The 26229-nt window shown below is 37.4% G+C and overlaps 1 protein-coding gene across 5 annotated transcripts in view; it reads left to right on the top strand.

Annotated features, from left to right (window-relative positions):
- Positions 1 to 1286: 1286 nt before the first annotated feature.
- The window catches only part of sipa1l1 (signal-induced proliferation-associated 1 like 1), a 209612-nt gene continuing 184669 nt past the window's right edge, over positions 1287 to 26229 (top strand). For all 5 annotated transcript variants that reach the window (XM_062034436.1, XM_062034437.1, XM_062034438.1 and 2 more), the window contains exon 1: positions 1287 to 1555. The gene's annotated coding sequence lies outside the window, so the exon portion shown is untranslated. The remainder of the gene's footprint in view (positions 1556 to 26229) is intronic.

Here is a 26229-nt window from a genome sequence, read left to right as displayed (position 1 = left end):
TCTGTGGTTGCAGGATTTTTGATTTGCAGCATTTTTCTCTTGCTTTTGTTTTTGTTCCTGCTGCATTTACGTGGTTGTAGCATTTTTAATTGGCAGCATTTTTTTTTTGCATTTGTTCTATATCTTGGAGAGTTTATGTAGCTGCATTATTTTTATTTTGCAGCATTTTTTTGCATTTCTATTTGTTCTTACAGTTTTTTTTGCAGTATTTTTCTTTAGAATTTTTTTTTTTTTTTACATTATTTTTGATATCAATCATTTATATGCATTTTTTTTATTTTTTTTTATCTTGCAACGTTTATGTGGTTGCGGCATTTTTTAATGTACAGCATTTTTCCCTTGCATTTGTTTTTTTGTTCTTTCCGTCCGTCCATCCATCCATCCATCCATCCATTTTCTACCACTTGTCCCTTTCCGAGTCGCGGGGGGTGCTGGAGCCTATCTCAGCTGCATTCGGGCGGTAGGCGGGATACACCCTGGTTATGTGGTTTGCAACATTTTTAATTTGCAGCAAATTATTTTGCATTTGTTTTTCTTCTTAGTGCATTTTTCAATTTTAAGCATTTTTCTTTTGCTTTTGTTTTTCGATCCCGTCGCGTTTATGGGGTTGCTGTATTTTCAATAATTTTTGCATTGTTTTTACACCTTTTTTTTTTTTTTGCGGCATTTTTCTTTTAAATTGTTTTTGTTCTCACAGCATTTTTCAATTTTCAGCATTTTTCTGTTTTCTTTTTTTTTGTTCTTCCCATATTCATGTGGTTGCAGCATTTTTCATACGCTGGTTTTATGGTGTTTGTGTGTTTTTGGATCATACTCGTATTTTATTGAGGATTATGGCTGCCCCTAGAGGAATTAATATGTATGGAAAAATAAACAAATCATAGCCTCATTTTACAATTTTCATTGAGTGTATACAGATATGTATGTATTTATGTTTCATAACCAAAACAATGCATGGAATAACTTGATGCGTGATGTAACGACATTCAAGTATATGTATATACTGTACTTGTTCCTTGTAGGAGACAAAATGCATTGCTTTTCCTTAAAAAAAAGAATTCATTCATTCAGTATTTTAATGTGATTTAGTAAATTAAACTTCTTTCATTGACTCCAGCTGCTTATGGGATTATGTTGCCATAGCAACGGTTTTGCCGTTCTCTCTCCCTCTCTCTCTCTCTCCAAATCACGGTTTTCTTCCCTTTTTTGCTATGATACCGCGAGACTCAGCGGAGCGCTCCGCTTTAAGACGACTACTCGCGCGAGAGTTGACGTGCGGCCAAAGAGTCGGTGACGTCATCGGCGGCTAAGGGGCGGAGCGAACCTTCTTGCAACTTTGGATGAACTTCTGAGTCGAACAAACGGCAGGCAGGCAGTGAGGAAACACACACTTACTCACACTCTACACGGCCAGAAGAAGACACAAAGTGTACAAATTCGGGACGTCTTATTATTTTTTATTTTTTTGAATGAACATCCGTGACTGACAAGCGAAGGTGTGTTTTTGTCATCTCTTAACGAGCGAAGGGATGAGAAGGTTCCGTGAATGAAAAAGGTGAGTTGACTTCCATCTTCCCACACTTTCCGACACAAACATGTCAAAAACGTGACGCTTCATTAAGTCGTCTTTCTTCACGCTTCCTTTAGACTAAAGCGAGCGCAAAAGTTTCGCTAGCGGTCTCGAAATGTGACCCTCCGCTTCTACCTGCTTCTACTACATTGTTTCATTTGTATCTCCATGGCGGAAAAAAAAGACGGAACCAAACGTTAAATGGTGTCTCATTGGAGAAACAGGAAACCTTGCCTATCAGATGAGATGTCTCGCTGCAGCCGCCCATGCGAATCACACAGGAAACGCACAAGTGTGTCCGTCCTCTCCCTTGAGGTGCATCGGTGACTTGATTTGTTTGCCAGCTGACTCGATGATGTCTGCAATGTGCCCAATCAATCAAAATGGTCGTCTTGTGTGTGGAGGCTACTTCAGCCTTGGTGATGTAACAGCTGTGCATCCAAGTGATGCAGGTGATATTCGAGCACGTTCCGACTATAGAAAGTCCGTTAACAGAGAATATAACAACTCTGGGTTGTGTAACTTCTGAAGTGTTTGAGAAAGCTAACCGTAAGCATTTGTCAAGTACCAAAATATAGGACTGTGAAGTGTATATCTGAAAAATGTGTCTTAAAAAAAAAGCTGACATGCTAATATGTCTGTCAAGTACCAAAATATCAAACTCGAAGGTGTATGTCTGAATAAATCGTCAAAAAAGCCTGCATGCCTATTTTAGCATGATTTCAGCTAACAGGTAGCATCTGTCAAGTACCAAAATATCAAACTCGAGGATGTATGTCTGAATGAATCGTCAAAAAAGCCTGCTTGCCTATTTTAGCATGCTTATAGCATCTGTCAAGTACCAAAATATCAAACTCGAAGGTGTATGTCTGAATAAATCGTCAAAAAAGCCAGCATGCTTATTTTAGCATGCTTAAAGCTAACAGGTAGCATCTGTCAAGTACCAAAATATCAAACTCGAAGGTGTATGTCTGAATAAATCGTCAAAAAAGCCGGCATGCTTATTTTAGCATGCTTACAGCTAACAGGTAGCATCTGTCAAGTACCAAAATATCAAACTCGAAGGTGTATGTCTGAATGAATCGTCAAAAAAGCCTGCATGCCTATTTTAGCATGCTTATAGCTAACAGGTAGCATCTGTCAAGTACCAAAATATCAAACTCGAAGGTGTATGTCTGAATAAATCAACAAAAAAGCCTGCATGCCTATTTTAGCATGCTTACAGCAAACAGGTAGCATCTGTCAAGTACCAAAACATCAAACTCGAAGGTGTATGTCTGAATAAATCGTCAAAAAAGCCAGCATGCTTATTTTAGCATGCTTACAGCTAACAGGTAGCATCTGTCAAGTACCAAAATATCAAACTCGAAGGTGTATGTCTGAATAAATCGTCAAAAAAGCCGGCATGCTTATTTTAGCATGCTTACAGCTAACAGGTAGCATCTGTCAAGTACCAAAATATCAAACTCGAAGGTGTATGTCTGAATGAATCGTCAAAAAAGCCTGCATGCCTATTTTAGCATGCTTATAGCTAACAGGTAGCATCTGTCAAGTACCAAAATATCAAACTCGAAGGTGTATGTCTGAATAAATCAACAAAAAAACCTGCATGCCTATTTTAGCATGCTTACAGCAAACAGGTAGCATCTGTCAAGTACCAAAACATCAAACTCGAAGGTGTATGTCTGAATAAATCGTCAAAAAAGTCGGCATGCTTATTTTAGCATGCTTACAGCTAACAGGTAGCATCTGTCAAGTACCAAAATATCAAACTCGAAGGTGTATGTCTGAATAAATCGTCAAAAAAGCCTGCATGCCTATTTTAGCATGATTTCAGCTAACAGGTAGCATCTGTCAAGTACCAAAATATCAAACTCGAAGGTGTATGTCTGAATAAATCGTAAAAAAAGCTAGCATGCCTAATTTAGCATGATTTCAGCTAACATGTCAAATATCAAACTCGAAGGTGTATGTCTGAATAAATCGTCAAAAAAGCCTGCATGCCTATTTTAGCATGATTTCAGCTAACAGGTAGCATCTGTCAAGTACCAACATATCAAACTCGAAGGTGTATGTCTGAATGAATCGTCAAAAAAGCCTGCATGCCTATTTTAGCATGCTTACAGCTAACAGGTAGCATCTGTCTAGTACCAAAATATCAAACTCGAAGGTGTATGTCTGAATAAATTGTCAAAAAAGCCGGCATGCTTATTTTAGCATGCTTACAGCTAACAGGTAGCATCCGTCAAGTACCAAATGATCAAACTCGAAGGTGTATGTCTGAATAAATCGTAAAAAAAGCTAGCATGCCTATTTTAGCATGATTTCAGCTAACATGTCATATATCAAAATAGCAAACTCGAAGGTGTATGTCTGAATAAATCGTCAAAAAAGCCTGGATGCCTATTTTAGCATGATTTCAGCTAACAGGTAGCACCTGTCAAGTACCAAAATATCAAACTCGAAGGTGTATGTCTGAATAAATCGTCAAAAAAGCCGGCATGCTTATTTTAGCATGCTTACAGCTAACAGGTAGCATCTGTCAAGTACCAAAATATCAAACTCAAAGGTGTATGTCTGAATAAATCGTCAAAAAAGCCGGCATGCTTATTTTAGCATGATTACAGCTAACAGGTAGCATCTGTCAAGTACCAAAATATTAAACTCGAAGGTGTATGTCTTAATAAATCGTCAAAACAAGCTAGCTTGCCTATTTTAGTATGATTTCAGCTAACATGTCAAGTACCAAAATATCAAACTCGAAGGTGTATGTCTGAATAAATCTTCAAAAAAAGCTAGCATGCCTATTTTAGCATGATTTCAGCTAACAGGTAGCATCTGTCAAGTACCAAAATAACAAACTCGAAGGTGTATGTCTTAATAAATCGTCAAAACAAGCTAGCTTGCCTATTTCAGCATGATTTCAGCTAACATGTCAAGTACCAAAATATCAAACTCGAAGGTGTATGTCTGAATAAATCGTCAAAAAAGCTAGCATGCCTGTTTTAGCATGCTTACAGCTAACAGGTAGCATCTGTCAAGTACCAAAATATCAAACTCGAAGGTGTATGTCTGAATAAATCTTCAAAAAAAGCTAGCATGCCTATTTTAGCATGATTTCAGCTAACAGGTAGCATCTGTCAAGTACCAAAATATCAAACTCGAAGGTGTATGTCTGAATAAATCGTCAAAAAAGCCGGCATGCTTATTTTAGCATGCTTACAGCTAACAGGTAGCATCTGTCAAGTACCAAAATATCAAACTCGAAGGTGTATGTCTGAATGAATCGTCAAAAAAGCCTGCATGCCTATTTTAGCATGCTTATAGCTAACAGGTAGCATCTGTCAAGTACCAAAATATCAAACTCGAAGGTGTATGTCTGAATAAATCAACAAAAAAACCTGCATGCCTATTTTAGCATGCTTACAGCAAACAGGTAGCATCTGTCAAGTACCAAAACATCAAACTCGAAGGTGTATGTCTGAATAAATCGTCAAAAAAGTCGGCATGCTTATTTTAGCATGCTTACAGCTAACAGGTAGCATCTGTCAAGTACCAAAATATCAAACTCGAAGGTGTATGTCTGAATAAATCGTCAAAAAAGCCTGCATGCCTATTTTAGCATGATTTCAGCTAACAGGTAGCATCTGTCAAGTACCAAAATATCAAACTCGAAGATGTATGTCTGAATGAATCGTCAAAAAAGCCTGCTTGCCTATTATAGCATGCTTATAGCATCTGTCAAGTACCAAAATATCAAACTCGAAGGTGTATGTCTGAATAAATCGTCAAAAAAGCCAGCATGCTTATTTTAGCATGCTTACAGCTAACAGGTAGCATCTGTCAAGTACCAAAATATCAAACTCGAAGGTGTATGTCTGAATAAATCGTCAAAAAAGCCGGCATGCTTATTTTAGCATGCTTACAGCTAACAGGTAGCATCTGTCAAGTACCAAAATATCAAACTCGAAGGTGTATGTCTGAATGAATCGTCAAAAAAGCCTGCATGCCTATTTTAGCATGCTTATAGCTAACAGGTAGCATCTGTCAAGTACCAAAATATCAAACTCGAAGGTGTATGTCTGAATAAATCAACAAAAAAACCTGCATGCCTATTTTAGCATGCTTACAGCAAACAGGTAGCATCTGTCAAGTACCAAAACATCAAACTCGAAGGTGTATGTCTGAATAAATCGTCAAAAAAGTCGGCATGCTTATTTTAGCATGCTTACAGCTAACAGGTAGCATCTGTCAAGTACCAAAATATCAAACTCGAAGGTGTATGTCTGAATAAATCGTCAAAAAAGCCTGCATGCCTATTTTAGCATGATTTCAGCTAACAGGTAGCATCTGTCAAGTACCAAAATATCAAACTCGAAGGTGTATGTCTGAATAAATCGTAAAAAAAGCTAGCATGCCTAATTTAGCATGATTTCAGCTAACATGTCAAATATCAAACTCGAAGGTGTATGTCTGAATAAATCGTCAAAAAAGCCTGCATGCCTATTTTAGCATGATTTCAGCTAACAGGTAGCATCTGTCAAGTACCAACATATCAAACTCGAAGGTGTATGTCTGAATGAATCGTCAAAAAAGCCTGCATGCCTATTTTAGCATGCTTACAGCTAACAGGTAGCATCTGTCTAGTACCAAAATATCAAACTCGAAGGTGTATGTCTGAATAAATTGTCAAAAAAGCCGGCATGCTTATTTTAGCATGCTTACAGCTAACAGTTAGCATCCGTCAAGTACCAAATGATCAAACTCGAAGGTGTATGTCTGAATAAATCGTAAAAAAAGCTAGCATGCCTATTTTAGCATGATTTCAGCTAACATGTCATATATCAAAATATCAAACTCGAAGGTGTATGTCTGAATAAATCGTCAAAAAAGCCTGGATGCCTATTTTAGCATGATTTCAGCTAACAGGTAGCACCTGTCAAGTACCAAAATATCAAACTCGAAGGTGTATGTCTGAATAAATCGTCAAAAAAGCCGGCATGCTTATTTTAGCATGCTTACAGCTAACAGGTAGCATCTGTCAAGTACCAAAATATCAAACTCAAAGGTGTATGTCTGAATAAATCGTCAAAAAAGCCGGCATGCTTATTTTAGCATGATTACAGCTAACAGGTAGCATCTGTCAAGTACCAAAATATTAAACTCGAAGGTGTATGTCTTAATAAATCGTCAAAACAAGCTAGCTTGCCTATTTTAGTATGATTTCAGCTAACATGTCAAGTACCAAAATATCAAACTCGAAGGTGTATGTCTGAATAAATCTTCAAAAAAAGCTAGCATGCCTATTTTAGCATGATTTCAGCTAACAGGTAGCATCTGTCAAGTACCAAAATAACAAACTCGAAGGTGTATGTCTTAATAAATCGTCAAAACAAGCTAGCTTGCCTATTTCAGCATGATTTCAGCTAACATGTCAAGTACCAAAATATCAAACTCGAAGGTGTATGTCTGAATAAATCGTCAAAAAAGCTAGCATGCCTGTTTTAGCATGCTTACAGCTAACAGGTAGCATCTGTCAAGTACCAAAATATCAAACTCGAAGGTGTATGTCTGAATAAATCTTCAAAAAAAGCTAGCATGCCTATTTTAGCATGATTTCAGCTAACAGGTAGCATCTGTCAAGTACAAAAATATCAAACTAGAAGGTGTATGTCTGAATAAATCGTCAAAAAAAGCTAGCATGCCTATTTTAGCTTGATTTCTGCTAACAGGTAGCATCTGTCAAGTACCAAAATTTTAAACTCGAAGGTGTATGTCTGAATAAATCGTCAAAAAAGCCTGCATGCCTATTTTAGCATGATTTCAGCTAACATGTCAAGTACCAAAATATCAAACTCGAAGGTGTATGTCTGAATAAATCGTCAAAAAAGCCTGCATGTCTATTTTAGCATGATTTCAGCTAACAGGTAGCATCTGTCAAGTACCAAAATATCAAACTCGAAGGTGTATGTCTGAATAAATCGTCAAAAAAAGCTAGCATGCCTATTTTAGCTTGATTTCTGCTAACTGGTAGCATCTGTCAAGTACCAAAATTTTAAACTCGAAGGTGTATGTCTGAATAAATCGTCAAAAAAGCCTGCATGCCTATTTTAGCATGATTTCAGCTAACAGGTAGCATCTGTCAAAAAGTACCAAAATAGCAAACTCGAAGGTGTATGTCTGAATAAATTGTCAAAAAAGCCTGCATGCCTATTTTAGCATGCTTACAGCTAACAGGTAGCATCTGTCAAAAAGTACCAAAATAGCAAACTCGAAAGTGTATGTCTGAATAAATGGTCAAAAAAAGCTAGCATGCCTATTTTATCTTGATTTCAGCTAACAGGTAGCATCTGTCAAGTACCAAAATATCAAACTCGAAGGTGTATGACTGAATAAATCGTCAAAAAAGCCTGCATGCCTATTTTAGCATGCTAACAGGTAGCATCTGTCAAGTACCAAAATATCAAACTCGAAGGTGTATGTCTGAATAAATCGTCAAAAAAGCCTGCATGCCTATTTTAGCATGATTTCAGCTAACAGGTAGCATCTGTCAAGTACCAAAATAACAAACTTGAAGGTGTATGTCTTAATAAATCGTCAAAACAAGCTAGCTTGCCTATTTCAGCTAACATGTCAAGTACCAAAATATCAAACTCGAAGGTGTATGTCTGAATAAATCGTCAAAAAAGCTAGCATGCCTGTTTTAGCATGCTTACAGCTAACAGGTAGCATCTGTCAAGTACCAAAATATCAAACTCGAAGGTGTATGTCTGAATAAATCGTCAAAAAAAGCTAGCATGCCTATTTTAGCTTGATTTCTGCTAACAGGTAGCATCTGTCAAGTACCAAAATTTTAAACTCGAAGGTGTATGTCTGAATAAATCGTCAAAAAAGCCTGCATGCCTATTTTAGCATGATTTCAGCTAACATGTCAAGTACCAAAATATCAAACTCGAAGGTGTATGTCTGAATAAATCGTCAAAAAAGCCTGCATGTCTATTTTAGCATGATTTCAGCTAACAGGTAGCATCTGTCAAGTACCAAAATATCAAACTCGAAGGTGTATGTCTGAATAAATCGTCAAAAAAAGCTAGCATGCCTATTTTAGCTTGATTTCTGCTAACTGGTAGCATCTGTCAAGTACCAAAATTTTAAACTCGAAGGTGTATGTCTGAATAAATCGTCAAAAAAGCCTGCATGCCTATTTTAGCATGATTTCAGCTAACAGGTAGCATCTGTCAAAAAGTACCAAAATAGCAAACTCGAAGGTGTATGTCTGAATAAATTGTCAAAAAAGCCTGCATGCCTATTTTAGCATGCTTACAGCTAACAGGTAGCATCTGTCAAAAAGTACCAAAATAGCAAACTCGAAAGTGTATGTCTGAATAAATGGTCAAAAAAAGCTAGCATGCCTATTTTATCTTGATTTCAGCTAACAGGTAGCATCTGTCAAGTACCAAAATATCAAACTCGAAGGTGTATGACTGAATAAATCGTCAAAAAAGCCTGCATGCCTATTTTAGCATGCTAACAGGTAGCATCTGTCAAGTACCAAAATATCAAACTCGAAGGTGTATGTCTGAATAAATCGTCAAAAAAGCCTGCATGCCTATTTTAGCATGATTTCAGCTAACAGGTAGCATCTGTCAAGTACCAAAATATCAAACTCGAAGGTGTATGTCTGAATAAATCGTCAAAAAAAGCTAGCATGCCTATTTTAGCTTGATTTCTGCTAACTGGTAGCATCTGTCAAGTACCAAAATTTTAAACTCGAAGGTGTATGTCTGAATAAATCATCAAAAAAGCCTGCATGCCTATTTTAGCATGATTTCAGCTAACAGGTAGCATCTGTCAAAAAGTACCAAAATAGCAAACTCGAAGGTGTACGTCTGAATAAATTGTCAAAAAAGCCTGCATGCCTATTTTAGCATGCTTACAGCTAACAGGTAGCATCTGTCAAAAAGTACCAAAATAGCAAACTCGAAAGTGTATGTCTGAATAAATGGTCAAAAAAAGCTAGCATGCCTATTTGAGCATGATTTCAGCTAACAGGTAGCATCTGTCAAGTACCAAAATATCAAACTCGAAGGTGTATGTCTGAATAAATCGTAAAAAAAGCTAGCATGCCTATTTTAGCATGATTTCAGCTAACATGTCAAATATCAAACTCGAAGGTGTATGTCTGAATAAATCGTCAAAAAAGCCTGCATGCCTATTTTAGCATGATTTCAGCTAACAGGTAGCATCTGTCAAGTACCAACATATCAAACTCGAAGGTGTATGTCTGAATGAATCGTCAAAAAAGCCTGCATGCCTATTTTAGCATGCTTACAGCTAACAGGTAGCATCTGTCTAGTACCAAAATATCAAACTCGAAGGTGTATGTCTGAATAAATTGTCAAAAAAGCCGGCATGCTTATTTTAGCATGCTTACAGCTAACAGGTAGCATCTGTCAAGTACCAAAATATCAAACTCGAAGGTGTATGTCTGAATAAATCGTAAAAAAAGCTAGCATGCCTATTTTAGCATGATTTCAGCTAACATGTCAAATATCAAAATATCAAACTCGAAGGTGTATGTGTGAATAAATCGTCAAAAAAGCCTGCATGCCTATTTTAGCATGATTTCAGCTAACAGGTAGCATCTGTCAAGTACCAAAATATCAAACTCGAAGGTGTATGTCTGAATAAATCGTCAAAAAATCCGGCATGCTTATGTTAGCATGCTTACAGCTAACAGGTAGCATCTGTCAAGTACCAAAATATCAAACTCAAAGGTGTATGTCTGAATAAATCGTCAAAAAAGCCGGCATGCTTATTTTAGCATGATTACAGCTAACAGGTAGCATCTGTCAAGTACCAAAATATCAAACTCGAAGGTGTATGTCTGAATAAATCATCAAAAAAGCCTGCATGCCTATTTTAGCATGATTTCAGCTAACAGGTAGCATCTGTCAAGTACCAAAATAACAAACTCGAAGGTGTATGTCTTAATAAATCGTCAAAACAAGCTAGCTTGCCTATTTTAGTATGAGTTCAGCTAACATGTCAAGTACCAAAATATCAAACTCGAAGGTGTATGTCTGAATAAATCTTCAAAAAAAGCTAGCATGCCTATTTTAGCATGATTTCAGCTAACAGGTAGCATCTGTCAAGTACCAAAATAACAAACTCGAAGGTGTATGACTGAATAAATCGTCAAAAAAGCCTGCATGCCTATTTTAGCATGCTAACAGGTAGCATCTGTCAAGTACCAAAATATCAAACTCGAAGGTGTATGTCTGAATAAATCGTCAAAAAAGCCTGCATGCCTATTTTAGCATGATTTCAGCTAACAGGTAGCATCTGTCAAGTACCAAAATAACAAACTCGAAGGTGTATGTCTTAATAAATCGTCAAAACAAGCTAGCTTGCCTATTTCAGCTAACATGTCAAGTACCAAAATATCAAACTCGAAGGTGTATGTCTGAATAAATCGTCAAAAAAGCTAGCATGCCTGTTTTAGCATGCTTACAGCTAACAGGTAGCATCTGTCAAGTACCAAAATATCAAACTCGAAGGTGTATGTCTGAATAAATCGTCAAAAAAAGCTAGCATGCCTATTTTAGCTTGATTTCTGCTAACAGGTAGCATCTGTCAAGTACCAAAATTTTAAACTCGAAGGTGTATGTCTGAATAAATCGTCAAAAAAGCCTGCATGCCTATTTTAGCATGATTTCAGCTAACATGTCAAGTACCAAAATATCAAACTCGAAGGTGTATGTCTGAATAAATCGTCAAAAAAGCCTGCATGTCTATTTTAGCATGATTTCAGCTAACAGGTAGCATCTGTCAAGTACCAAAATATCAAACTCGAAGGTGTATGTCTGAATAAATCGTCAAAAAAAGCTAGCATGTCTATTTTAGCTTGATTTCTGCTAACTGGTAGCATCTGTCAAGTACCAAAATTTTAAACTCGAAGGTGTATGTCTGAATAAATCGTCAAAAAAGCCTGCATGCCTATTTTAGCATGATTTCAGCTAACAGGTAGCATCTGTCAAAAAGTACCAAAATAGCAAACTCGAAGGTGTATGTCTGAATAAATTGTCAAAAAAGCCTGCATGCCTATTTTAGCATGCTTACAGCTAACAGGTAGCATCTGTCAAAAAGTACCAAAATAGCAAACTCGAAAGTGTATGTCTGAATAAATGGTCAAAAAAAGCTAGCATGCCTATTTTATCTTGATTTCAGCTAACAGGTAGCATCTGTCAAGTACCAAAATATCAAACTCGAAGGTGTATGACTGAATAAATCGTCAAAAAAGCCTGCATGCCTATTTTAGCATGCTAACAGGTAGCATCTGTCAAGTACCAAAATATCAAACTCGAAGGTGTATGTCTGAATAAATCGTCAAAAAAGCCTGCATGCCTATTTTAGCATGATTTCAGCTAACAGGTAGCAACTGTCAAGTACCAAAATATCAAACTCGAAGGTGTATGTCTGAATAAATCGTCAAAAAAAGCTAGCATGCCTATTTTAGCTTGATTTCTGCTAACTGGTAGCATCTGTCAAGTACCAAAATTTTAAACTCGAAGGTGTATGTCTGAATAAATCATCAAAAAAGCCTGCATGCCTATTTTAGCATGATTTCAGCTAACAGGTAGCATCTGTCAAAAAGTACCAAAATAGCAAACTCGAAGGTGTACGTCTGAATAAATTGTCAAAAAAGCCTGCATGCCTATTTTAGCATGCTTACAGCTAACAGGTAGCATCTGTCAAAAAGTACCAAAATAGCAAACTCGAAAGTGTATGTCTGAATAAATGGTCAAAAAAAGCTAGCATGCCTATTTTAGCATGATTTCAGCTAACAGGTAGCATCTGTCAAGTACCAAAATATCAAACTCGAAGGTGTATGTCTGAATAAATCGTAAAAAAAGCTAGCATGCCTATTTTAGCATGATTTCAGCTAACATGTCAAATATCAAACTCGAAGGTGTATGTCTGAATAAATCGTCAAAAAAGCCTGCATGCCTATTTTAGCATGATTTCAGCTAACAGGTAGCATCTGTCAAGTACCAACATATCAAACTCGAAGGTGTATGTCTGAATGAATCGTCAAAAAAGCCTGCATGCCTATTTTAGCATGCTTACAGCTAACAGGTAGCATCTGTCTAGTACCAAAATATCAAACTCGAAGGTGTATGTCTGAATAAATTGTCAAAAAAGCCGGCATGCTTATTTTAGCATGCTTACAGCTAACAGGTAGCATCTGTCAAGTACCAAAATATCAAACTCGAAGGTGTATGTCTGAATAAATCGTAAAAAAAGCTAGCATGCCTATTTTAGCATGATTTCAGCTAACATGTCAAATATCAAAATATCAAACTCGAAGGTGTATGTGTGAATAAATCGTCAAAAAAGCCTGTATGCCTATTTTAGCATGATTTCAGCTAACAGGTAGCATCTGTCAAGTACCAAAATATCAAACTCGAAGGTGTATGTCTGAATAAATCGTCAAAAAATCCGGCATGCTTATGTTAGCATGCTTACAGCTAACAGGTAGCATCTGTCAAGTACCAAAATATCAAACTCAAAGGTGTATGTCTGAATAAATCGTCAAAAAAGCCGGCATGCTTATTTTAGCATGATTACAGCTAACAGGTAGCATCTGTCAAGTACCAAAATATCAAACTCGAAGGTGTATGTCTGAATAAATCGTCAAAAAAGCCTGCATGCCTATTTTAGCATGATTTCAGCTAACAGGTAGCATCTGTCAAGTACCAAAATAACAAACTCGAAGGTGTATGTCTTAATAAATCGTCAAAACAAGCTAGCTTGTCTATTTTAGTATGAGTTCAGCTAACATGTCAAGTACCAAAATATCAAACTCGAAGGTGTATGTCTGAATAAATCTTCAAAAAAAGCTAGCATGCCTATTTTAGCATGATTTCAGCTAACAGGTAGCATCTGTCAAGTACCAAAATAACAAACTCGAAGGTTTATGTCTTAATAAATCGTCAAAACAAGCTAGCTTGCCTATTTCAGCATGATTTCAGCTAACATGTCAAGTACCAAAATATCAAACTCGAAGGTGTATGTCTGAATAAATCGTCAAAAAAGCTAGCATGCCTGTTTTAGCATGATTTCAGCTAACAGGTAGCATCTGTCAAGTACCAAAATATCAAACTCGAAGGTGTATGTCTGAATAAATCGTCAAAAAAAGCTAGCATGCCTATTTTAGCTTGATTTCTGCTAACAGGTAGCATCTGTCGAGTACCAAAATTTTAAACTCGAAGGTGTATGTCTGAATAAATCGTCAAAAAAGCCTGCATGCCTATTTTAGCATGATTTCAGCTAACATGTCAAGTACCAAAAAAATCAAACTCGAAGGTGTATGTCTGAATAAATCGTCAAAAAAGCCTGCATGCCTATTTTAGCATGATTTCAGCTAACAGGTAGCATCTGTCAAGTACCAAAATATCAAACTCGAAGGTGTATGACTGAATAAATCGTCAAAAAAAGCTAGCATGCCTATTTTAGCTTGATTTCTGCTAACTGGTAGCATCTGTCAAGTACGAAAATTTTAAACTCGAAGGTGTATGTCTGAATAAATCGTCAAAAAAGCCTGCATGCCTATTTTAGCATGATTTCAGCTAACAGGTAGCATCTGTCAAAAAATACCAAAATAGCAAACTCGAAGGTGTATGTCTGAATAAATTGTCAAAAAAGCCTGCATGCCTATTTTAGCATGCTTACAGCTAACAGGTAGCATCCGTCAAAAAGTACCAAAATAGCAAACTCGAAAGTGTATGTCTGAATAAATGGTCAAAAAAAGCTAGCATGCCTATTTTATCTTGATTTCAGCTAACAGGTAGCATCTGTCAAGTACCAAAATATCAAACTCGAAGGTGTATGACTGAATAAATCGTCAAAAAAGCCTGCATGCCTATTTTAGCATGCTAACAGGTAGCATCTGTCAAGTACCAAAATATCAAACTTGAAGGTGTATGTCTGAATAAATCATCAAAAAAGCTAGCATGCCTATTTTAGCATGCTTACAGCTAACAGGTAGCATCTGTCAAAAAGTACCAAAATAGCAAACTCGAAAGTGTATGTCTGAATAAATGGTCAAAAAAAGCTAGCATGCCTATTTTATCTTGATTTCAGCTAACAGGTAGCATCTGTCAAGTACCAAAATATCAAACTCGAAGGTGTATGTCTGAATAAATGGTCAAAAAAAGCTAGCATGCCTATTTTATCTTGATTTCAGCTAACAGGTAGCATCTGTCAAGTACCAAAATATCAAACTCGAAGGTGTATGACTGAATAAATCGTCAAAAAAGCCTGCATGCCTATTTTAGCATGCTAACAGGTAGCATCTGTCAAGTACCAAAATATCAATCTTGAAGGTGTATGTCTGAATAAATCATCAAAAAAGCTAGCATGCCTATTTTAGCATGCTTACAGCTAACTCTGTCAAGTACTAAAATATCAAACTCGAAGGTGTAGGTCTGAATTAATCGTCAAAAAAGCCTGCATGCCTATTTTAGCATGCTAACAGGTAGCATCTGTCAAGTACCAAAATATCAAACTTGAAGATGTATGTCTGAATAAATCGTCAAAAAAGCCTGCATGCCTATTTTAGCATGCTTACAGCTAACAGGTAGCATCTGTCAAGTACCAAAATATCAAACTCGAAGGTGTATGTCTTAATAAATCGTCAAAACAAGCTAGCATGCCTATTTTAGCATGATTTCAGCTAACATGTCAAGTACCAAAATATCAAACTCGAAGGTGTATGTCTGAATAAATCGTCAAAAAAGCCTGCAAGCCTATTTTAGCATGATGTATACCTGTGAAATTAACTAAAACGCTAGTGTGCTAAAATCAACATGCTAACAGTTAGCATGCGCCAAGTACCAAAATATGACACCTGTAAAAATAGCTTAAAAAGCTTGCATGCTAACTGTTAGCATATTTCAAGTACCAAAATATATGGTGTATATCTGAAAAAAAATGCCTAAAAAGCTAGCATGCAAATTTTAGCATGCTTACACGCTAACAGAATCTGTCAAGTACCAACATATCAGACTCTGAGGTGTGTACCTGTGAAATTAGCTAAAAAGCCAGCATGCCAACGTCAACATGCTAACAAGTACCAACATATATAATTGTGTAGTGTAGGGCTGGGCGATATTGCCTTTTTTTAATATCTCAATATTTTTAGGCCATGTCACAAAACACGATATTTTGCCTTAGCCTTAACACTTGATGCATATAATCACAGCAGTATGATGATTCTATGTGTCTACATTAAAACATTCTTGTTCATACTGCATTAATATATGCTCATTTTAAACTTTCATGCAGAGAGGGAAATCACAACTAAGTCAATTTACCAAAACTGTATTTATTAAACAGTTATTAAGCAGTGGCACGAACATTCATGCCATTTCCAAAACAGAAAGTGCCAGATTGTCAGAGACATTTTAAAACAAGCTATTAGTGCACTTTTGTGCATGATGTCACTAAGGTGACGTATAAAAATAACTCTAAATTAAAGTGCACTTTTTGTACAGAACGCCACTACAATAGTTTAAAACAAATAAAGTGCACTTTTGTGCATGATGTCACACAAGATATTTCAATAACTGTCAAATAAAAATGAGCTGCATAATAGGAAATCAAATAGTGTATGTCCTTCGCTATGTGGTAGGTTCCTGCGGACGTTATCTCCTTCTGTTGTTCATTATTTTTTTCATACGGTGTTGATGTGGAAATGGTTGCCTCGGCATTTTGTTGGTGTGGCACACTCTTCATTATATAGCGGGTGACTTTTCAAATGATGCTACATTAGTAGTAATGCTACTTTTTGTAGCAACGCTGTCTGTTCAACATCTTCCCGCTTGAAGCCAAACCACTGCCAGACGATGGACCCCCTGCTGTTTTTCTGTGGAATTAATTCTTCTTTCATTTGTTACCAGATTCGCACCTTCTTTCTCTCGTATTACCACTCGCACCGCACCTCTAGTATCACAGCTAACTTTACCCATGCCGCTACCTCTCTGCTCGCGAGGGCGTGTACGTATGTGACGTATGTAAGAAGGTGCGCTTGTTTTACGTCTCTGTGAGAAGGAGAGACAAGAAAGAGTGAGAAGAGCATGCCCGCAGCTAAAAGCAACTGCGTGAGAATGTATACTCCAATATCATAATATAGTCATTTTCTATATCGCACAGAGACAAACCCGCGATATATCGGGTATATTGATATATCGCACAGCCCTAGTGTAGTGTATATTTGAAAACAAATTGCCAAAAAAGCCTGTTTGCTAATTTTAGTACACTTACTTGCTAACAGTTAGCATGGGCCAAGTACCAAAATATGACACCTGCAAAAGTTGCTAAAAAGCTTGCACTGCTAACAGTTAGCATGTGTCAAGTACCAAAATATGTTAGCGTCCTGCGCCATTGACTAATATTAGCAAGAAGCATTTTGACTTTGGAATCGTTTGAATAAGTTGAGAAATATAGAAAAGTGTTAGAAAAGTTGAAATATTGCCTATTCATTTTCAATGGAAAATTGTGGCCCCCTTCGGAGGCATTTTCGACGAGCGCAAGAAAAGGAAGACGGCTGCTGGAGTGTGCGACTCCCCGTGAATACTTGCAAAACTGGAAAAATGTCAGAAGTTAAAAGCATGTATAAAATGTGTTTTAAATGAAACCGGTCCTATAGATCCTCTTCTGCTTGTGTTTTTTTGGTCATTTTACAAGATAATAATTTTTTTTCGATACAAACACTTCAACTGCAAGCTGAGAATGGGCTCTCGGCCAATCACGGGGGACCTGGCCCCCGAGCCTTGTGATGTGTGTAGAGGAACAGGCTCCTCGTGTGTGTGGCTAAATGTGTGCATTGACTGAAAGCCGTCTTCTGTCTTCATGTATCTGTTCTTTACGTGTATGTAACAGTGTGGAAAAATTAAGGGGAAATGTGAACAAATTAAATTTTTTTTTAAATAATGGCACATAGCGGCTGATGGCGTGATCCCAGGTTGCATAGAAGGCAAGCGACCCGACTTGCAGGCAGAAAGTCATTTCATTAGGAACTAGTAGGGATGAGTACCGAATGGAGTACTATTTTGGCACCGACCGAATCCCGCCGGTCCTATCTGGCAACGATTCACGTATCATCCAAAGGTGCCATGGTTTTATTTCTCGGGGCATTCAATTGATCGTAACTGGACTGTTTGGTTTGTCTGAGAAGATGTTTCGCCTCTCATCCAAGTAGGCCTTATTTGTTCATGCTCATAGACTTAGATTGGTCATGTTTTGGTACCTGGGTTGCGCGGTACGTAGGGTTAGGTATCGAGTATCGAGTATCGATTGGAACCGGGACTAACTTTCCGATTCTCCCGGTATCGTTCAAAAGTTTAAATTTCGATTCCTATTTTCGATACCCAGTCCGCCGACCGGGAAAAAAAAAAAAAAAAGTCCGCCGAACCGGAAGAAGAAGCCGCTGAGCACCAACGAAGAAGCGCCCACCGCCGGAAGTGTTAGCATAGCCGAGCGAGTCAGTCAAGCTCAAGCATGGATAGCGGGCGTCGGCGGTCGAAAGTGTGGCTTTACTTTACAAAAAAAAAATGAAATAACCGCGACATAACAGAGCTCCATGTCCATCAAGAAACGAGTGGAGAGAGAGCTGCAGATGTACCAGGACGTTCCACCGATACTTATGTCTGACGACCCTGCTACATGGTGATGGTCCGGTGGAACCAACAAAAGACTTATCCTTTGCTGTCAGATCTAGCTTTCTCCTATTTATGCGTTCAAGCTTCTTCCACACCCAGCGAACGTGTATTTTCCACAGCAGGAGACACTATCTGTCCAGAACGCTCACGCATCCTGCCTGAGAAGGCGGATATGGTCATTTTCCTAAACAAGAACTGTCTCTGATTTTATTTTTATTTTTACCTGCTGCTAATCTGGACTGGGTTTTGCAAGTTGTTTCTTATTGTTTATTTGCTTTTCTGTAGCAGGTTAGCTCATCAGTGGGAGCACTGTAACATTTTTAAGTACCTGCAGCATCATACACTTGTGTGTGTAAATGTGTTTTCATGAGGTTTTCAAAAATAAAGCTCTCTTGAGGAAAGTGTACCCCTGGGAAATTGTATTCATAATTTATAATATTTATATTCAAGTTCATAGATTTGATATTTATATTCTAGTTGAAAACAGCCCTTTGAGGAATTTATAGTAAAGTTCATAAAAAGTTAATAGAATTAAAATTGATGGAGAATGTCAGACTATTTCATTCAGAAAGACTGTAGGTTAGCTAGCTCATTTAAAATATCCAAAACTTTTTTTTGACCCTGCCTCTTAAAAGAATCGGAATCGAGAATCGCCAGGAATCGGAATCGAAACAAAGAACCGGAATCGGAATCGTTCGAATTCAAACGATACCCAACCCTAGCGGTACGTCACACTAAGAGATCACTCTAGCAGCACTGAGAGCGGACTTAGCCATATCTCTAGGCTATATTGCAATTTTCAATGGCAACAAAGGAATTATTTCGCTCCAATGTAAATTAAGTAAGGCTCCACTTTTCCAAAAATGTGTTAGCTTGATGCTAATTTATATAGGCTTTTTCTTTTAACATGCTACTGATTAGCATTAGTCATATACATGATAGTTCAACACCTCCAAATGTGTTAATGAAAACTACATCTAAGTTGCACGTTACAAACAGCTGGTGCATAACAAGTACAATACTTGCAGTACAACACTTTTTAGGGCACAACAGACAGCAAAGACTGGACTGACCAACACACCATAAACTATACATTGGACTTGCAACTGTAATTACAATTTAATAATCTGATAATAAAACAATATAACAACTGGACAGCATTTACCATAATCTGCTCATTTTTAAATGTTGCAATAAAAATTTTATTTTATTATCAAAAACAATTAATATTTATTACACACATAAAAGTACCGAAAATTGGTACTGTTGAGTACCAGTATAGCTCCTCAAGCACCGGGAATTGGTACTAAATAGAACTAATAAACAGTGTGGAACAGGTGTGCTAGCAGGACAAGGAACAGGAATTAAAGGTACTGCAAAACTCATAAACCAAACAGGTAATACTACCAAAACAAGAGCACCAGGACAGGAAATGATACCAATCAAGGAAGAAAAGTCCAAACTGTCATGTGGGCTCACCCCTGCAGTAACGTCCCATGTCCTCTAAGGGTCCCAGAGCCGCTATTGGGACCTATGATTAGTTTCCGCTTTTCTAACTTAAAAACGTTGCAAAGTTAGATCCTCATTTCAAACAGTGCCACAGCGTCAAGGCAGCTATCAGACATCGTATCCTAAGCGGGCTTGATCATGATCAGCATATTGTTCACGTTAGAAGAAATAGTTTTGCTAATTACTTACCTGTATGTAAAAAAATAGCGGCGACGACTTGTATAATTTTTTTATTAGTTACTCATTAAACAATTAAATCTTAAGCTTTTTTCAAATTTTGTGTTGCAGCCTTAATTAAGCAAATTACGCAATGATTTGAACAAACGAATCAATAGATGATTCAATTACTGAAATAATTAGTAGCTCGTAATCGTATGCATGATGTTTTTTCAACTTAATGCTTTTAAAGACCGATACAATAACCCGTAACGTATGTCTATTATTTTTGACATTTAGACTTAACTAGTTTGTGCACACCTTTCTTTGGGTCAGTTTCTCCAGCAGCGGGCGTTCAAACACTTATCAGCGTTCAGGTGGCTGATAAGTTTTGACCCCCCCGAACATTTAGTGCAAATAGAAGGATAGATATCTGCCTCTGTAACCGTGGATAAGTCCCACACGATCGACGCCATGTTTGTTTACTGTGAGCGCCAAGCAAGTTCACGATAGGCCATTTACGGCACAGGCAGGAGAAAAGGAGCGCTGGATTTTCTCACCCCAAGCCCTCCGTGGCTAATCTCGCCTCATTGGAGCGTTTTTTTTTTAAACGGTTATCAATTTCTGGTTGTATTGTCGCCACAAACGTTTTCTCTTTGGCGTCGCTGATACCCTTCTTTGGGGTGTGGCGTCTCCCATGGTTTTGTAGAAATTGCAGTTGACAACCTGTGTTACGAATATAACATGCACAGCGAAAACATCCCATTAGGAAGAATGTTCTATTATCTAAAATGCTATCCATCAGATAAAGTGTTTCTCTTTTCTTTCCTGCGTGCTCCTCTTTTCCTCTCCACCTCCCACAATTCCCTTTAACCATCCCCAACAGTCTTTCCTCATCTTGCTTCCTTCCTGTTGAGGAAGGCATGCCAGGATTCTGACCTTGTCATCATCTACTTTTCTCACTATGACTCGCACTCCTCTGTTTTTTCATTTTTGTCAGTATTTAAAAGCACCCTCTAACTTATTCAGTTGGCGGCGCTTAAAATGTAAGCCAATACCTGCATAAAAACAATTATTTTGCAGATGATTGGCCGTAAATATTATTCAATATCCACTAGGAACTTTGTGAATATTTGTCAATAATAATCTGATTTTAATCTTTGTGACTGACACATGGTTTCATATCATTTGACAAGGTTATCATGTTCAACTGTAAGTAGGTTAGATATCATTATTACGAATAAAATCTAAAGTAAAATGACTAATTCAGGGTTAATTGTTTGAGTGGGCCCCGGGCCCCTCTCTAGTGGAAAAACTGGGCCTTGACTCGGTCAAAAAGATTAAGTACCCCTAATATAAATGACAATAGAACCATTTCAAAATGGGTTACAATTTATGTAGTAGCATACTACGTTAATTGCGGTTGTATTATTTTATCAAAACTTTTATAATCTACTTTTTAACTTACTGTTAATATCTGCTAGCTTTCTGTTGTAACATGTTTATACCTATACTTGTGTTAAAATGTAACAAACACTTATTCTTCTGTTTGGATACTTTACATTAGTTTTGGCTGATATTACAAATTTGGGTATCGATCCAACACCAAGTAGATACAGGCAGTATTGTTTATATCAATGCTGATATTGATACTTTAAATTTTCCAGATCATTGAATGATTACACTTTTGATCACAATTATAATTAGACAAAAACACAGGATGACGGTATAACAGATCAGTTAGATGTTTAAAGTATGACCTACTGTTGGATCGGATATGAATCCTTTATTTATTGCCCTTACAGCCCTCCTTTATCACGGAACCTATTTCTTGAGTTTGTAAACAATAACAAAACAACAAAAGATATTTTGACAAACAATATCCATCCAACCACTGTGGTATCGACATAATACTGTAATACTTGGTATCGTTACTGTCCATATATACAGAGCATCTGGAAAGTACCGTAAATTCCGGACTATAAGCCGCTCCTTTTTTCCCACACTTTGAACCCTGGGTTTATAAGATGGAGCGGCCAATTTATGGATTTTTCGTCGGTGGCGGCTATGGTAAAAATAATTCAATAAAAAACCAAGCAAAAACACTGAGGGTGTTTTATTGTTTGTCCTATGGGGCCATCTTTTGGACGAGTTCGCTTACTGCAGGTGCTGCAGTGTCCTTCCATTTACCGGCAGTGTTTTTTGTTTTCTTTACGAAACGTTGTTCAGTCTTCTAGCCGTCTATAGCGTTCCTACTCGTATGGATTCTTCATTCATCACTCAAAGCAATGTTTCTAAGTTTTACAATATAACTAAAACAGTTCATACTTACTAAACTGTCCCATTTGTGATGTCTGTAGGAGTGTTTTCATGCATATTTGTACGTGCTATTGTAATGTAAAGACGCTAGCGTCATTGGCGTTAGCCAATAATCTAACAGGTTATCGAGTGTCTGTGTTGGTATTAATTTACGATGGCATTCTTTTTGTATTGTTTTAGTTTCACAATTTCCTCAGTAAATTTACCAAGACTTCACCGTGGAGCTATTGAGTCTGTTTAGCTGATTAGAGAGCTAGCTTCCGCAGCTATTGGGTCCATGAAGATGACTTCTGTTTTGTTTGATCAGCCGTTGTACTGCCGTGTTACAGACACCGTTTGGAAACAATTAAGGTATGTAAACATCCATCCATCCATTTTCTACCGCTTATCCCTTTCGGGGTCGCGAGGGGTGCTGGAGTCTATCTCAGCTGCAATTGGGCGGAAGGCGGGGTACACCCTGGACAAGTCACAAACATTTACAAAATATTTCTGTGTAAATAACTGATTGCACAATGTATATATCTGCGGCTTGTATTCCGATGCGGCTAATATATGGTAAAACAATATTTTCTTGTAAAATTTAGTGGGTGCGGCTTGTAGTCCGGAAAATACGATATTCACAGCGCTTCACTTTTTACAAATTTTCTTATGTTACAGCCTTATTCCAAAATGCAATTAATTTATTCCTCGTAATTCTACACACAATACCCTATAAAAAATCCCATGTACACAACTACTCACATCCTTTGCTCAATAGTTTTGTTGCAAACAATTCTAAAAGAAAACATTTATTGTGTGTAGAATTTTGAGGTAAAACATTAATTAATTTCATTTTGGAAGAAGGCTGTAACATGACAAAATGTGGAAAAAAGTGAACCTCTGTGAATTTAATTTGCCCACTTTGTTCGCGTTCCAGAGTTCTATCTTGTGGTTAGCCGTGGTCATATCTTCCTACGGTGTGTCATGTAGCATGTTTAGTTATTCCTCTTCCTACTGGGATGATATTTGTAAGTAACGGACTTTATTTGCCGCCATGGTGGCGAGGGTTATTGATTTAGAAGTTGCTTTGCATTTGCACTACGGAGGGACATTAGCCCATCAAACGCTACATTGTATTGAAAACATGTTTGTTCGCTTTTCGTTGTCAAATTTGCAAACACAGCATGATTGTGTCACCAACATACATTATCACGATAACGATAGTATTAAAAGCTCTATTGTCGGCCAAATTTATATAAAATATTTCATCCATCCCACAACCCGAATACACACTAAAATAATTTTAACCTGAGTTTAATTTAAAATAAATAGGCAACTCACACATAATATACTTTCCTTGACAGAATAAACATTTAATATTGTTCTGTTATTATTTGAGTGTTTGAATGTTTATTTTCTTCGGTTTTCATTTGTAAAAGTTTTAGTATTTCTGAATATTAAAGGCAAAATAGGTGTTTTGTATGCGAGAAAATGTTTTAATGTGTCTGAGTTAGGTTGGGTTTCGAGCCTTTTGAACACTTCGATTCTCCCGTAATTGTTCAAATTCTTTCATTTCGATTTCTACTTTCCATGTCTGACCGGAGAAATAGCGGGCAAATATGCTCTGAACAACAAAGAAGAAATAGTCGCCGCCATTTAATTTTAAATAAGCCATTTTTGTCCAATTTATAAAGTGGGCTTTTCATCAAAAAATACTCTGGTTAGCGCTCTCATATAAACCTTGTAAACTTTTATGATCACCGTGCCTATTTAAGAATTGAACTCTAGGATCATTAGAATGAATCGGAATCGTTTGAAGCGCCAGCTGCTTCTCATGGAAAAATAAGCAGTATCACTGTCAGTTTTTTAAAGTCTGGTAATCTGTCACAGTTTTACAATAATTAACATTTGAAATGATATTACTAACCGTCTGGAATTTTATGGCGGTTTCTTGCATCTCTATGTATTTAGCCTCCGCACTGTGCTTTCTCAAAATAATGGTAATGGCTGAAGTTCTTCCAGTTGATAAGCCCTTATTTTTCCCCGGACGGTGTCTTATTGTTTACAAAAGACGGGACGCATGAATGGTTTTAAGCACATACAACAGTGGGTTATACAACAGGCTCATGTTGTGTTGTGACAGATGAGACACAACTGGGGAAAAAAGGTGATACAATAGTTAGACTGGCTGTTGGGTACTGAAGTAAACAGAAGAATCACCCAACACAGATGGAGAATCCAGAGAACAATGCTCAAATGCTCTGAGCAGTTGTACAAGATGAACAAATAACACCAGATAACTTGAACGCTAAAATATACATTTGCTTACTTCAAAATTGAGTCCCGAAAGTATTTCAGTCTAGTACTGTAAGTCTTTCAAAACGTAACTCTCACACCATCCAACATTTATGGAAGTGTCGCTGAAATTCCCGCCAACTGCTTTGCCATCTGTTTCCCAAATCCAGACAGAGCTCTGAAATATCCTCCTTGTTGTAAGACTTTGTCAGTATCTTGGCTGCTTGTGTTGGGTTTTGGAGGAAGAGGCGTTGTTCTGTTCCCGCTTGGTGACTGCGAGTGTCGAGCTGTGGCTGCACAGCCATTAGCACATGAATCTTTGTAACATCCGACTTTTGGGGATTGCAACCAAATCCGTGTATGTTGTCTGCGGGGCCATTTACATAAGGCCGTTCTAAACGGAACACAAAGGCAAGCAGTCATTTTGGGTAATTTATTTAATCTCGGAGCCTGAAAAATTAATAGTTTTGTCAATTTCTGTATGTAGATCCTGAGGACGTGCAATATATTACTATAGAGTGCACTGGTATATAAGTCACACCCAGAAGAAAACATAGGTTTCCATATACGAGCCGCACCGGACTATAAGCCGCAGATATACACTTTGTGAAATTAGTTATTGACACAGAAAGATTTTGTAAATTGGAATTGTCTGTAAAACGGCTGATCAAACAAAACAGGAGTCATCGTCATGGACCCACTAGCTGCGGAAGCTAGCTCTCTAATCAGCTAAACAGACTCAATAACTCCACATTGACGTTTTGGTGAATTTACTAAGGAAACTGTAAGACTGAAACAATACAGAATAAATGTTTTAAGTGAAGAATACTAACACGGACACTCGTCAACGTGTTCGCGCGACGCTAGCTTGATTACATTACGATAGACTGTATAGATATGCATAAAAACACTACAATCAAACATGTGACGGTTTAGTAAGTATGACTTGTTTCAGTTATATTGTAAAACATACAAATGTTGCTTGGAGTGATGAATGAAGAAACCGTACAAGTAGAAAAGCTATGGATGACCAGAAGAGGGGACGGCACTTGTACTTCCGATTCAAGGCACCAAACAGAAGGAAATACTGTAGACGTTCCACCCGCAGCACCTACAGTGAGCAAACTCGACCAAAAAATGACGCCATAGCACAAACAGTAACACTTATATTTAGTGTCTTCTCTGTGTTTTATGAAAACTAATTGTTGAATACAAAACATTATGACCGTTAAATATCCATAAATTAGCTGCATCAATTTACAAGCCGCAGGGTTCAAAGCGCAGGAAAAAAGTAGCATCTTATAGTCCGGAAAATACGGTATTCGGCATAATAGAACCATTTTAAAACAAGTTGCAAAGGCTCCTAGTTTAGCTGCTGACGTATGTGGCAACATTGTGTAATTTCCAGTTGTGTTGTTTTTCAAAACTATTATTAATCTGCTCCTTCCAATACTGACATCACGTCCGCTTTATTTCGTAGCGGTGTAACGCACATGGAGGGCAAATAAGAGGCTAGCTGACATCCCTTGGATATACATATATCAACAAAGGGTAAGGTTTCCCCTTAATGTAACTCAACGTCGCATACTGCCACAGGAAAATCATAGCTGCCACAGGTTAACACTGTTTTTTTTTTTTTTACGAGAGAACAAATTTAAGTAGTAGTGTGTATTTTAG

This window comes from Entelurus aequoreus, linkage group LG23 (genome assembly GCF_033978785.1).
Source record: "Entelurus aequoreus isolate RoL-2023_Sb linkage group LG23, RoL_Eaeq_v1.1, whole genome shotgun sequence".
In the NCBI taxonomy this organism is placed as follows: domain Eukaryota; kingdom Metazoa; phylum Chordata; class Actinopteri; order Syngnathiformes; family Syngnathidae; genus Entelurus; species Entelurus aequoreus.
The sequence above is the reverse complement of the archived record's forward strand: the minus strand, read 5'-3'. Positions and strand labels throughout refer to the sequence as shown.